Here is a 13,240-nt window from a genome sequence, read left to right as displayed (position 1 = left end):
CAGCATGCAACAGTGAGAAGAGGTCATCACTCTGCGACCTCATCACACTGATGCAGGTAACAGTCACGGAGGTGGCCAAGGCACGGCAGCCGGCGGGGACAGGTTAAGTGCTCGGTGAGCTGAAGACAGAGGCGGGGCAATCGCCGGGGGTGGTTGGGGCCCGCCAACGCCAACCCCTGCTTTCCCCTAGCTGGATGCACGTCGGAGGGTGCACATCTAGCTGAAATGCATCGCAGCTCAGAGAAGACGCTCCGCGATGTGAGAGCCAGGGATGGGGAGTATTTTTTTTTCTTTTTGTGGCATAAAAATATACCAGAAGGAGCCCAGGAAGGGGATATATACACCAGGAATAGGATATATATAGCAGGAAGGGGACAGAAACCAGGATTGAGACATATATACCAGAATCTGCCCACGAGAGGGATATATATACAGTACAGACCAAAAGTTTGGACACACCTTCTCATTCAAAGAGTTTTCTTTATTTTCAGGACTCTGAAAATTGTAGATTCTCATTGAAGGCATCAAAACTATGAATTAAAACATGTGGAATGAAATACTTAAAAAAGTGTGAAACAACAGACAATATGTCTTATATTCTAGGTTCTTCAAAGTAGCCACCTTTTGCTTTGATTACTGCTTTGCACACTCTTGGCATTCTCTTGCTAGTGCATGCCCTCATAATCTCCCGCCTCGACTACTGTAACATCCTCCTCTGTGGCCTCCCTGCCAACACGCTTGCCCCTCTCCAGTCCATCCTTAACTCTGCTGCCCGACTTATCCACCTCTCTCCTCAATACCACCCCGCTTCTCCTCTCTGCATGTCCCTCCACTGGCTTCCAATCTTCCACCGTATCCAATTCAAACTTCTAACACTGACCTACAAAGCTGTGCATAATCTTTCCCCTCCGTACATCTCCGAACTACTCTCCCACTACACTCCAACACGTCACCTCCGGTCCTCCCAAGATCTCCTCCTCTCCTCCTCTCTCATTCGCTCCTCACACAACCGACTCCAAGACTTCTCCCGAGCATCCCCAGTCTCCTGGAACTCGCTGCCTCAACACGTCAGACTATCCCCTACCCTTGCAAACTTCAAACGGAACCTGAAAACGCACCTGTTCCGAAATGCCTACAATCTACAATGAACTCGCTGCCGCCCGACCACCGTGCGGAGCTGCCGCCCGACCACCGTGCGGAGCTGCCGCCCGACCACCGTGCGGAGCTGCCGCCCGACCACCGTGCGGAGCTGCCGCCCGACCACCGTGCGGAGCTGCCGCCCGACCACCGTGCGGAGCTGCCGCCTGACCTACACCCCACCTATTGTCTCCTCCCCATAATCCTATAGAATGTAAGCCCGCAAGGGTAGGGCCCTCTTCCCTCTGTACTAGTCTGTCTACTGTAACTTGTATACGTATTTTGTATGTAACCCCCTTCTCATGTACAGCACCATGGAATTAATGGTGCTCTATAAATAAATAATAATAATAATAATAATAAATTCTCTTGATGAGCTTCAAGAGGTAGTCACCGGAAATGGTTTTCCAAGAGTCTTGAAGGATTTCCCAGAGACACTTAGCATTTGTTGGCCCTTTTAACTTCACTCTGCGGTCCAGCTCACCCTAAACCATCTTGATTGGGTTCAGGTCTGGTGACTGTGGAGGCCAGGTCATCTGGCATAGCACCCCATCCCTCTCCTTCTTAGTCAAATAGCCCTTTTACACAGCCTAGAGGTGTGTTTGGGGTCATTGTCCTGTTGAAAAATAAATGATGGTCCAACTAAACGCAAACCGGATGGAATAGCACGCCTCTGCAAGATGCTGTGGTAGGCATGCTGGTTCTGTATGCCTTAAATTTTGAATAAATCCCCAACAGTGTCACCAGCAAAGCACCCCAACACCATCACATCCCCTCCTCCATGCTTCACGGTGGGAACCAGCCATGTAGAGTCCATCCGTTCACCTTTTCTATAAAGACACGGTGGTTGGATCCAAAGATCTCAAATTTGGACTCATCAGACCAAAGCACAGATTTCTACTGGTCTAATGTCCATTCCTTGTGTTCTTTAGCCCAAACAAGTCTCTTCTGCTTGTTGCCTGTCCTCAGCAGTGGTTTCCTAGCAGCTATTTTACAATGAAGGCCTGCTGCACAAAGTCTCCTCTTAAGTTGCTCTAGAGATGAGAAGGTGTGTCCAAACTTTTGGTCTGTACTGTGTATATATATATATATATATATATATATATATATATATATATATATATATATATTAGGAAGAGGTTTCTAAGGTTTGAAGGGTGGAGGAGGTACTGAGGTGGAGTCTGGGCGGAGTCTAAAGGGCCAGTATGGGGCACTGAAATTCCAACCCTGGTCCCGGCCCTAGGCTAAATTGTTTCTAACCCTACTTGTAAATGTCCCATAAAATATACTCCTTTGCGGAAGACATAGGAAATAAAAGAATGCTGAAATCTGTTCTTCTTTAACGATGTGCTGCGTCTTCTTTTTTGTATATTTCTTGTTTTTAAAAGTCAATTTTATGCGGCTGTTATGTTGTACAGAGTGTCCCATTGATCTCTAGGACTGGCGTAAGTTTATCAGAACATTATGCCAGCAATTTAGTGGACAGATGAGAGGCATTTTCTTCTGGCTAAAACTTTTGTCTCTAACCTTAACACAGATATATTAAAAATTACCTTAGTACCAGGTTTTGTCACTTAAATTGCTTGCTGTGAAAAAGGAGGCAGCGCGACGGCTCATTACTGCAGTGTTACTTACAGAAGTTCACTGAGCTCCGGTCTCTTGGGCCAGAAGCTTGTGTCGCATTTTAGAAGTTTAATTCCTGGCGATATTGCAGCCTCACGGCTCTTTATTCAAATATCCTCATATTTCTGTCACCAAAGGTTCATTCTCCAGCAATCTGAATATTGATACTGTAGAGCAAAAGAACATTTAAATAATAGTTTTCTACCTTTTCCAGTTTTGCAGCTCCAGTTACTAACTGATAATTAAGCTCTTGACTAGATGTGATCAAGTCGGGTCTTCTTTTTATGGAAAGTATAAAAACTAGTGTTGATCGAGTGTCAGGGTATTTGGGTATGCTCGTTACTCGACCGACAATTGCTGGTGCTTGAGTGCTATGCTCATGTGGCACCCCTGAGGCTCCAGTCGGCACAGAGGTAGTGAACCTCAGCCAGAGGTGTGTTATCCCATTCCCGGTAAACCACAGGCTGAGGTTACTTCAAGTACTAAAGCCACCACTGCACATAACCCGCTGAAATGGTGACCACAAAGGACCAAGGGACAGGGCAGGAAAGCCACCCATAAGAGGGATCCACGGACATCGACTCAGGGCACTGCGTGTGAGGCACGGGGCATGTGGAAGAAAGGCCAGCGCAGGAAGACAACCAGGGAAGGAACACAGAAGGCTGTACCGGGTTGTGCCTCCAAACTATCCAGGGATCGGCTGAGGCCCATCACAGCAGGACTCAGCACTGCGAGGGCAGCATCTCACTAGTCGTGGTAACCTGGAACTATCAACAGTGAGTAAAGAACTTGTGACTGCATCCCTGTGTTGCCCAGGTATTGTTTGCACCCCGCCTCAACACATTACATCTCAACACCATAGACTTTATCCCCTATTTGCCAGCCCTGGGCCCAGCTCTAACTGTGGAGAGCTATACCAACTCAGCTGTATCACCACCGACCCCCCAAGAGAACTGAAGAGCAGTGGCGGCACCTATTTTGCCGCATACCACAGGCGGCGTCACGACTCATCTTCCCTTGTAAATTTCAATGGCAGGAGAAAAGCGGGTTTAAACACCACGCCACAACCACAGGAGTCCGAAATATATAAGTAAATCCCTTTTATTTTCACAAGTCGTTTCAGGGACATGTCCGTCCCCATCATCAGGACAATATACAAGGAATAATACAGCAAATAAGGGGTCGCAGGCTCCTATATATATGTCTAAAAAATAGCCACGTATACTCTTATTACGTCATCCTACTTGTGACTCATAGGCACGTGAGGTAATCAATAAAGTTGTTGGAATTGACAAAGAAAAAAATGGAAAGAAAAAAGAGAGAAAAAAAAAAGGAGAAAAAAAGAAAAAAAAGGGGAGAAAAAAGAAAAAGAAAAAAAGAGAAAAAAAGAAAAAAGAGGAAAAAAAGGGGGGAGAGAAGAAAGGAAGGAAAAAAGAGAAAAAGAGAAAAAAAGAGAAGAAGGAAGAAGAAAAAAGAGATAAAAAGGGGAACGGAGAAACGAGAGGGGATGAAGCAAAAAACGGAAAAAAGGACAGAGGGGGGAGGGGGAAATGCAGGAGAAGCGTCTCAATAGCTGTGCTTCTTTGTACTATTATTTAAATAGTGAGTTGAACGAGTGAAAAAATGGAAAAAATAAAAATAAAATAAACAAAAAATATTTGGGGTTATTTGATTGAAATTGGGAAGAAATGATTCTTGAAAATATAAAAATATAATAATAAAATTTAAAATTTGAAAATAAAGAGCTAAAAAAACGACTATGTTTAATCTTTATTTTTATTTAAGTATTTAAAACGGGATTGGAATGAGGAAGAAAAAAGAGGGAGAAAGGAAAAGAAGTAAAATAACGGGGAGAGGTTGAAGTGATCAAACAGCGTGAGCATAGATGTATATTTATTTATTTAATTATGTATAAATCATTGGGGATGGATATAATTATATTTAATCTTTTGAAAGGAGGAAACACCTTTAATGTGCCCCCAAAGGAAATGAAACCCACTGAAAAAAAAGTGGCTAACCAGAGTATTAATGGGGAAAATCGCGCTTATATGGAATAAGCGCTGGGAATAAAAGTGAAGGGCGCCTGCGTGAAGGGTCACTCAAGGTTGACACCGTGGGAAAAAAATGAAGTGCGCTTAGGACCCGAAAAAAAGGGTAAGAAGTTAAAAGGTTACAATTTAATTAGTTGAATGAAAAATAAAAATAAAACAAATTTTAAAAAATATAATGATCTCAATTAATATGAGAACATAATGACGTTAAGATTATTGAGTCATTATCACAGGTGCCTATAAAAAGCTTGTGCAAACATTATTAAATATATATGTGGGGTAAAAAACTTGGATTAAATTCTGGGGCCACATATGGCTAAAAATACATCAAACAATAAAAAATATAAAAACATATGGTGATATCGAATAATCATATTCTAGGAAACATATAGGTAAAAATACATAATAAATAATAGACAATAAAAAACATATAATGATATCGAAGACTTAGAGAACATATGATGTAAAAGGTGGTAAACCTTTGATAAAAGAATGTAACTAAAGGTACCGTCACACTAAGCGACGCTCCAGCGATCCCACGAGCAACCTGACCTGGCAGGGATCGCTGGAGCGTCGCTACACGGGTCGCTGGTGAGCTGTCACACAGGCAGATCTCACCAGCAACCAGTGACCAGCCCCCAGCCAGCAGCGACGCGTGGAAGCGATGCTGCGCTGTGTAACTAAGGTAAATATTGGGTAACCAACCCGATATTTACCTTGGTTAACAGCGCACACCGCTTAGCGCTGGCTCCCTGCACACCTAGCCACAGTACACATCGGGTTAATTACCCGATGTGTCTCTGCTACGTTTGCAGGCAGCCGGCTTCTGCGGACGCTGGTACCCACGGTAAACATCGGGTAACCAAGAAGCCCTTACCTTGGTTACCCGATATTTACCTTCGTTACCAGCGTCCGCCACTCTCACACTGCCAGTGCCGGCTCCCTGTTCCCTGCACTCCTAGCCACAGTAGACATCGGGTTAATTACCCGATGTGTAGTCCGGCTATGTGTGCAGAGAGCAGGGAGCCGGCACTGACAGCTGAGAGCTGCGGACACTGGTAACGAAGGAAAATATCGGGTAACCAAGGTAAAGGCTTCTTGGTTACCCGATGTTTACCATGGTTACCAGCGTCCGCAGAAGCCGGCTCCCTGCTGCCTGCACATTCAATTGTTGCTGTCTCGCTGTCACACACAGCATTCTGTGCTTCACAGCGGGAGAGCAACAACTAAAAAATGGTCCAGGACATTCAGCAACAGCTAGCGTCCTCACAGCAGGGGCCAGGTTGTTGCTGGATGTCACACACAGTGACATCGCTAGCAACATCGCTGTTGCGTCACAAAAGTCGTGCCTCAGCAGCGATGTTGCTAGCGATGTTGTTTAGTGAGACGTGGCCTTAAGACAATATCTTGTTTAAAAAGGGAACAGATAAAACCAATGAGACTAATAAAATAAATCAGTTACCAAATTAAGGCCCATAGGTTTCAAAGTGTTCAGCTTGTGTATCCAAAAGGTTTCTTTCTTCCTCAGATTATCCATTCTATTGGGACCGTTTGGTGGTATTTGTTCTATGGGGGTAATCTTAAAGGACAGGTATTTGTTATGGACCAATGTACAATGTTTAGAAAGTCCATGAAGCATGTAGCCAATTTTAATGTTGTGCCTATGGGAATTGAGTCAATTATGTAAGGCCTGGCAAGTTCTACCTATATATTGTTTACCACAATTACAATCGATAAGATAAATCACAAAGTTGGATTGGCATGTTAAATGGCTTTTGATGGCAAATTCCTCTGTTCCTTTGGTAGAGCAAAAACTTGTCCGTTTATGACAGATGATTTTGCAACAGAGGCAATTTTTTGTGCCACATCTGTAGGTCCCTGAGGGAACTGTAAGATTGTCATTTTTCAAAGAGGCAGATTTAAGTTGGCTAGGGGCTATTAGATTTTTAATATTCGGTGCCCTCCTATAAGTAATGCCAGGGTGGGAGGGTAGAATAGTTTTTAAAAAAGGGTCATTCAACAATACTCCCCAATGTTTGGTGAAAATATTTCTGATCTTGACATTATCACTACTATAAGTAGTGAGAAAATTCAAGGCAAAAGCATCCCCATTATTCTTGTAAATAACATCCCCCCCAAGTCATTTTAAGGGTCACAGAACTGGGTCTTGACACCGTGGCATCCAATCAGGACAGGACTGGCCCAGTAACGAGTGCGCCACGGCCCTGGTGGGCATGTCACTCAAGTCACCACCCCATGTTTTTGTGGCTTTTTTTGTGGCTTTTAGACAGCTAATCAATAAGCGGAGATTGCCAGTCATACATGGTAATGCCGAAGCCATGTCATCGCCTCCTATATAAGACTTGGTGACACGATGTTCATCCAACTGTCCTCTGGCATCATTTCAGGGAGAGTTGATGTAGGAGGGAGAGCTGACTTTAGAGAGGCATATAGGCGGTTTATAATTGCTATTGCAGTAATTGTATATCGCTGCTGCACCATTAAAACAAAAGTCCTTTTCAGGGCTACATACTGTCCTTTCTTTAGTAAAATTACTGTTACTTGCATTCAATGTAAGGATAGCTGTTAGAGGAGAGACAGTTTTGGATTAGAGGCATATAGGTAGGGTTTATTGCCTTACAGTCCTTCTATACTTATACTACTGCTGCAACCTAATAACAAAAATCCTTTTCAGGGCTACATACTGTCCTTTCTTTAGTAAAACTGCTGTTACCTGCTTTCAGTGTAGGAACAGTTGGTGGAGGAGGGATAGTTTTGGATTAGAGGTATATAGGCAGGGTTTATTGCCTTACAGTTCTTCTATACTGATACTATTGCTGCAACCTAAAAACAAAAGTTTTTGTTAGGGCTACATATTTTCTTTTCCCTATTAATACTGGAAAGTTTGTAGGCATACGTAGTATCTACTTAATTTAAAATACACAAGGCGTGTGGTAAGGAACAGGGAAGTGACGTGCTGCTGATGGTGCACGAAAACGCCAAGACCATGGTCAAGGTGATACTATGTCTGCTGCAGGAGCACAACAAACATGCTCATCCACAACAGCTAGCTTCCTGTCCCACTTTGCAGGGGGCGTGGGACAACATGCTTGAAGCCAGAACAGTGCAAACAGGTGGTTGGTTGGATGCTTCCAGTATCTTTACTAGAATGACCCTGTCTATAATACGGTCCAATGGTGTGAACATGGTGCAAGACTCAAAAAACATAACTATACAATAGGATAAAGAGTTGCACACAAGTCACAATGTATATTGTCCATACACACCCTGGAATAATTAATAGCGAGGGTCACATGGTGACCCTCTAAAAATTTGGATGAAGAACCACCTGATGACCTGCTAAAGATTTGGAGCTAGGACTGCCTGATGACCCACTAAAGATTTTGAGCGAGGGCCGCCTGATGACGATCTAAAGATTTTGAGCAAAGGCAGCCTGATGAACCTCAAAAGATTTTGAGTGAGAGCCATCTGATGACCCTCAAGATCAGAATGAGGATTATTTGGTCCAGACTCTCTTGGCTAGTGAGACTGGACCGTAATATACAATAGGATAAAGAGTTGCACACAAGTCACAATGTATATGGGAATGATGAAAAGCAAAACTGCTATGGGAACACTAGACTGAAAAATACAATGAACTATCTGAAAAAGTGATAAAACCAAAGGGCCCCATACCCAAACGCCAAGGTAATCTCTATTTTTTTTATGTGAAAAAACATGAAGAATTGAATATTTTTTAACTGCAGGTGAGGTTACATATAGGCTAGGGACCCCAAAAATAGAGATTACCTTGGCTTTGGTTTTGGGGCTCTTTTGCGTTGATCAATACAATGGCTAAACATCTCTTATATTCCTATTATTCATAGCAGTTATGCATATTCCATTTTTCATGTTTTTTCACTTTTTCAGATAGTTCATTGTATTTTTTCAGTCTAGTATTCCCATAGCAGTTTTGCTTTTCATCATTCCCATATACATTGTGACTTGTGTGCAACTCTTTATCCTATTGTATATTATGGTCCAGTCTCACTAGCCAAGAGTCTGGACCAAATAATCCTCATTCTGATCTTGAGGGTCATCAGATGGCTCTCACTCAAAATCTTTTGAGGTTCATCAGGCTGCCTTTGCTCAAAATCTTTAGAGCGTCATCAGGCGGCCCTCGCTCAAAATCTTTAGTGGGTCATCAGGCAGTCCTCGCTCCAAATCTTTAGCAGGTCATCAGGTGGTTCTTCATCCAAATTTTTAGAGGGTCACCATGTGACCCTCGCTATTAATTATTCCAGGGTGTGTATGATGCCCTCCTTCATATTTTTTTCACAATTCACTTACATATATAGATGTATACCACACAGTGGTAAATGCTTTTCAGCCCTTGCACTTACTGCATAGGCTTTTCCAGTCTAGGAGGTCCACTCCTCAACTATGTGGTCAGTTCTACTTGAGTCCCTGTCCTGTAAAATAAATCTATCCCTTTCCTTTCCTAAATGGAGACTCGTGTGGAACTAACCACACCGTTACTTTGGCTGGGAGGAACATTCGGAAGGTGTGTGTACTGCCCCTGTGCCAGAAGCCGGGCTGCTCGGATCCGGATCTGCAGTGTGGCTCGAGGGATTCTACCGGACCCGGGGGTCGCGCGGACACTTCAACTAAAAGGGGACGTATTTGTACGGGATTTGACATAAACTGTCTGTGACGCCACCCACGGTGTGTGGTGAAGTGTGGCACCACCGCGGCTGCTTTGGGTCTCCCGGGGGTGATGGGATGGCAGCTATGTGTTAACCCCTCTGTGGGTAGGGATGGATGCCCCGGGACCAGTGTCTCTGTGCTGGGGATGGTGACTGCAGGGGCCGGCACGCCCGGTCGGACCGGGGGATGTCAGGTTACTCATGGTTGAATAAATCACACAAGTCCAGTGGTAAACCAAGGGGATGGTGGCCGGTCGCCGCGGTCGGGTGTGTCTGGTCCCACACCCGGGCTGATGATCCGAATCACTTCCCTCTGCACTCAGTGTGTAGTGTGTTGTACCTCCCGGCGTGAAACACAGGAGTCCGCTCCCGGTCCTTTCTGTTGGGAGCCTTGCCCGCTGACGCTGACCCTACGGGATTTACCGGGCCCTGGCGGATGCCCTATCCCTTTTGGTGGGTGGTTGTCTGCTTTTGGGACTTTGGTTGGGACAGGACCTGTAATCCTGCCCTCATTTGGCTAATTAACTAGGCCGTTGGTTCCAGTCCTGGCTTCATGGTCCAAGTACCACCGCTGGGCACGGTTTCTGGGTCGGTTCTCCGGTGTCGTTAACGGCGGGCTCAAACCCTGTCCCGGTCCACCTCGGATCTCTGGCAGCTGTCTTCTCGTCTCCTGCAGACACGGATCACCGTCTGCCACCTAGCCAAGTACGCCGGGGCTCCAACCCCGAGGTCTCTCCTTTCTTAATCAGCACTTCACCGGAGCTACACTGCTCCCCTCCTTCGACTTGCACCTCCACTCCTCTACTCTCAACTACTAACTACTCCTTTTTCCCGCCCCCGGTTCTCTATACCCCTAGGTGGGCGTTTCTCATCCACCTGGTCCGGCCCACTGTTGTGTCTGTCCTACTCTGGGGGGGTGACTAGGGTTTCAGGTCGGCTGTGTGTAACCCTCTGTGGGAAGGTGTTGTGCGGGGGCCTGTCTGTGTGACACCTGGTTTTGCCAGGGCGTCACATGTGCATGGAGCAGAGGTTGCCGGGCAATGCTTGTTGCACCCCCAGATGATTAGGACTGTGGTTGCTGGGAAAACGGAATGGAGGTTGCTGGTTGATGTCTGATGTCTGCGAATGATGGGAACTGTGGTGGTCGGGGCTGTGTCAGGGCAGGTAATAGAATGTGGGCTCGTGAAAAATATGCTCGAAGCACCCATTGACTTCTGTTGAGCTAAGTACTCGAGTTGAGCATTTCTGAGCATCCAACATGCTCGATTTGAGCACTTTTATACTTGTTGTTCAGTAATGGTGCTCTCTTGGGTTCTTTGGACTCATTAGGTCCAAATGTGTCCATTACTGGTGAGAATCATTTCTAGTGCACTATTTGTTATTGCGTGTCCTGCAGAATCACTCTTCTGTCAAGGAAGAAGATCCAGGGAATGAAACTGTACAAAAGAGTCATCCTTGTTGACAATGGTGCTTCCTTGTAAGAAAATCCTTGAAATACATGAAAAAAAATTATTTTGCTCATACTGTCCAACAACGCGTTTCAGAACAGGCTCATTCACCTTCCTCAGGCGTATAACATGATGACAGAGACAGGGAATAAATAAAAATAAACTAATAATAACATAATCATCTGCATTGAAATTGGAACACCAATAAGAAAAGTTGTGGAAATCTAAGAATGGATAGAAATAGTAATGATATACAATTGATTAAAATATGGAAACAAATTTTTCAAAACATATTGATTTATTCCATATTGAGTAAATGCACCACACATAGAGATTCCAGCACTTACAACCTTGGCTGCTATTACTGAGATTATTAATGGTTGTCTGAGGAAAGGTCTTCCCCACTGAATGCATGTGGGCAAATCATCAAGATCCACTGCTGGCAGCTCCATGAATAATTGCTTTGATCATATCTCCCCAACTGAAGGTTTAGACGGCTTTATCCGTTTGTTAGAACTTACAGAGAAGTTGCCCTAAAAGACACCTGTTGAGTTTCAATGCACAGAGAGAAATTCACTGTCATAGAGGCATGTACTCATTATTTAAAAAGAAGTAAAAGCCCCCTAATGAGACTTAAAAATTAATAACAGACGGAATAAAGTCAAACTTAGCAATTTTAAAAATGAAGCTTATTTATTGAAAGTAAAAAAATAAATAAAACATATGCATATTATGTATCTCTACAATTGTCATCATGTCATGGGTGCCTAAGGGACACAGGGAAGCCTATGCTGACCACTACTCTCACCCTCACCCTGGAGGTACCCTTGAAGGTAAGGAGGTTCAGGTCCCCGACCTGGCCCTGTCTCCTGGCGGACCTTGACTAAATACCCCAGCACCCCCAATCCCAGGGTGGACAAGACATGAAGTAAATGTAAGAAGAGATGAAGGCACTCATCGGTTCTTGCTCAGGAGTTTCTTAATTTACAGGTGGAGGTTACATACTTGGGTTAGCAGGGAGGGGGAGAAAACCACCCGACACGTCAGACGATGGCCATTTCACACTTTCTCTCAGTGCTTCAGCTGAAAGTGCGAAACGGCCGTTATCTGACGTGTTGGGTGGTTTTCTCCCCCTCCCCGCTAGCCCAATTATGTAACCTCCAGCTGTAAATAAAGAAAATCCTGCACAGCAAGAACAGGTGAGTGCCGTCATCTCTTCTTACATTTATCTGGATATATCTTTACCCTTGAAGTGGTGTGGCACCCCAGAGTGGTGTGGAAGCTTGCCTGGTTACTGGAGCAAATTAGATACCTTTATATATATATATATATATATATATATATATATATATATATATATATATATATATATGTATATATATACATTTCAGCAGTATTTGTGGAGCAGTGCCCCAGGTTCTTTTCTTTTATGTGAAGGACATGAAGTAATAAACCTTCCACAAGACAAAGACAAGGGGGTAAAACTGAGACTTGCGCACACCGCAAATATCCACAGAGGGGAGACATAAAGACACTGGAGAGGACAAGCCAAAGGGAAAGGAGAAAGTCACACCAAGGAACTTTCATACAACACAGACAACAAGTCGCTGGTCATCAAACGGAAGATCACCACAGAAACCGGGATATCGCAACAGTTAAGCAGATGCTATCTTCGGCCTTCTCCTACTACACTATTCAGCCTTAAACAGGAGGAGACCAGCTGTGGAAGATAATCAGCAACCTGGCTCTCAGAAAAGTAGCACATTGCTCCAAAAAGGATTAACTTCTGCATGGCTGGGAGTAGTGATACAACTCAGCCGATACCCAGACGAACTGAGCACTTTAGAGAGACCAGGTTGCCTGTCGGACAGCGCATGACACATCACCCTTAGAATAATGTTTAATGTACAATAATAGTTATTTTTTAAAGTGGTGAAAAAAATCCACCTATTTTTGCTCTTAGCTCATAGTTTGAGAAAAGTGTTTTAGCTCCTTTCACTTGATTTTGGTGCTATGTGGCATCCAATGTTGCTGTAGGGTTGTGCCTGTAGGTTAACATGGCCTAGAGTCATTGGGGCTTACCCTGGCAGCATGGAAGTTGTAGGGCACCAGGTCGCTCTCCCTGCTCTTGCAATATTGCTGTGGTAAAGGTTTGCACATGGTGCCACAGCTTTATAGTCATGGACCCACTAAGAGGTTCACAGTGACGTGGCAGTGGCCTTCATACAGTCTGATCAGAATGTTAAACTAAAAATCTCATGTTCACTTTTGTAAG

Source organism: Anomaloglossus baeobatrachus, chromosome 6 (assembly GCF_048569485.1).
Source record: "Anomaloglossus baeobatrachus isolate aAnoBae1 chromosome 6, aAnoBae1.hap1, whole genome shotgun sequence".
NCBI classification, from domain to species: Eukaryota; Metazoa; Chordata; class Amphibia; order Anura; family Aromobatidae; genus Anomaloglossus; species Anomaloglossus baeobatrachus.
Note: the sequence above shows the minus strand (reverse complement) of the source record.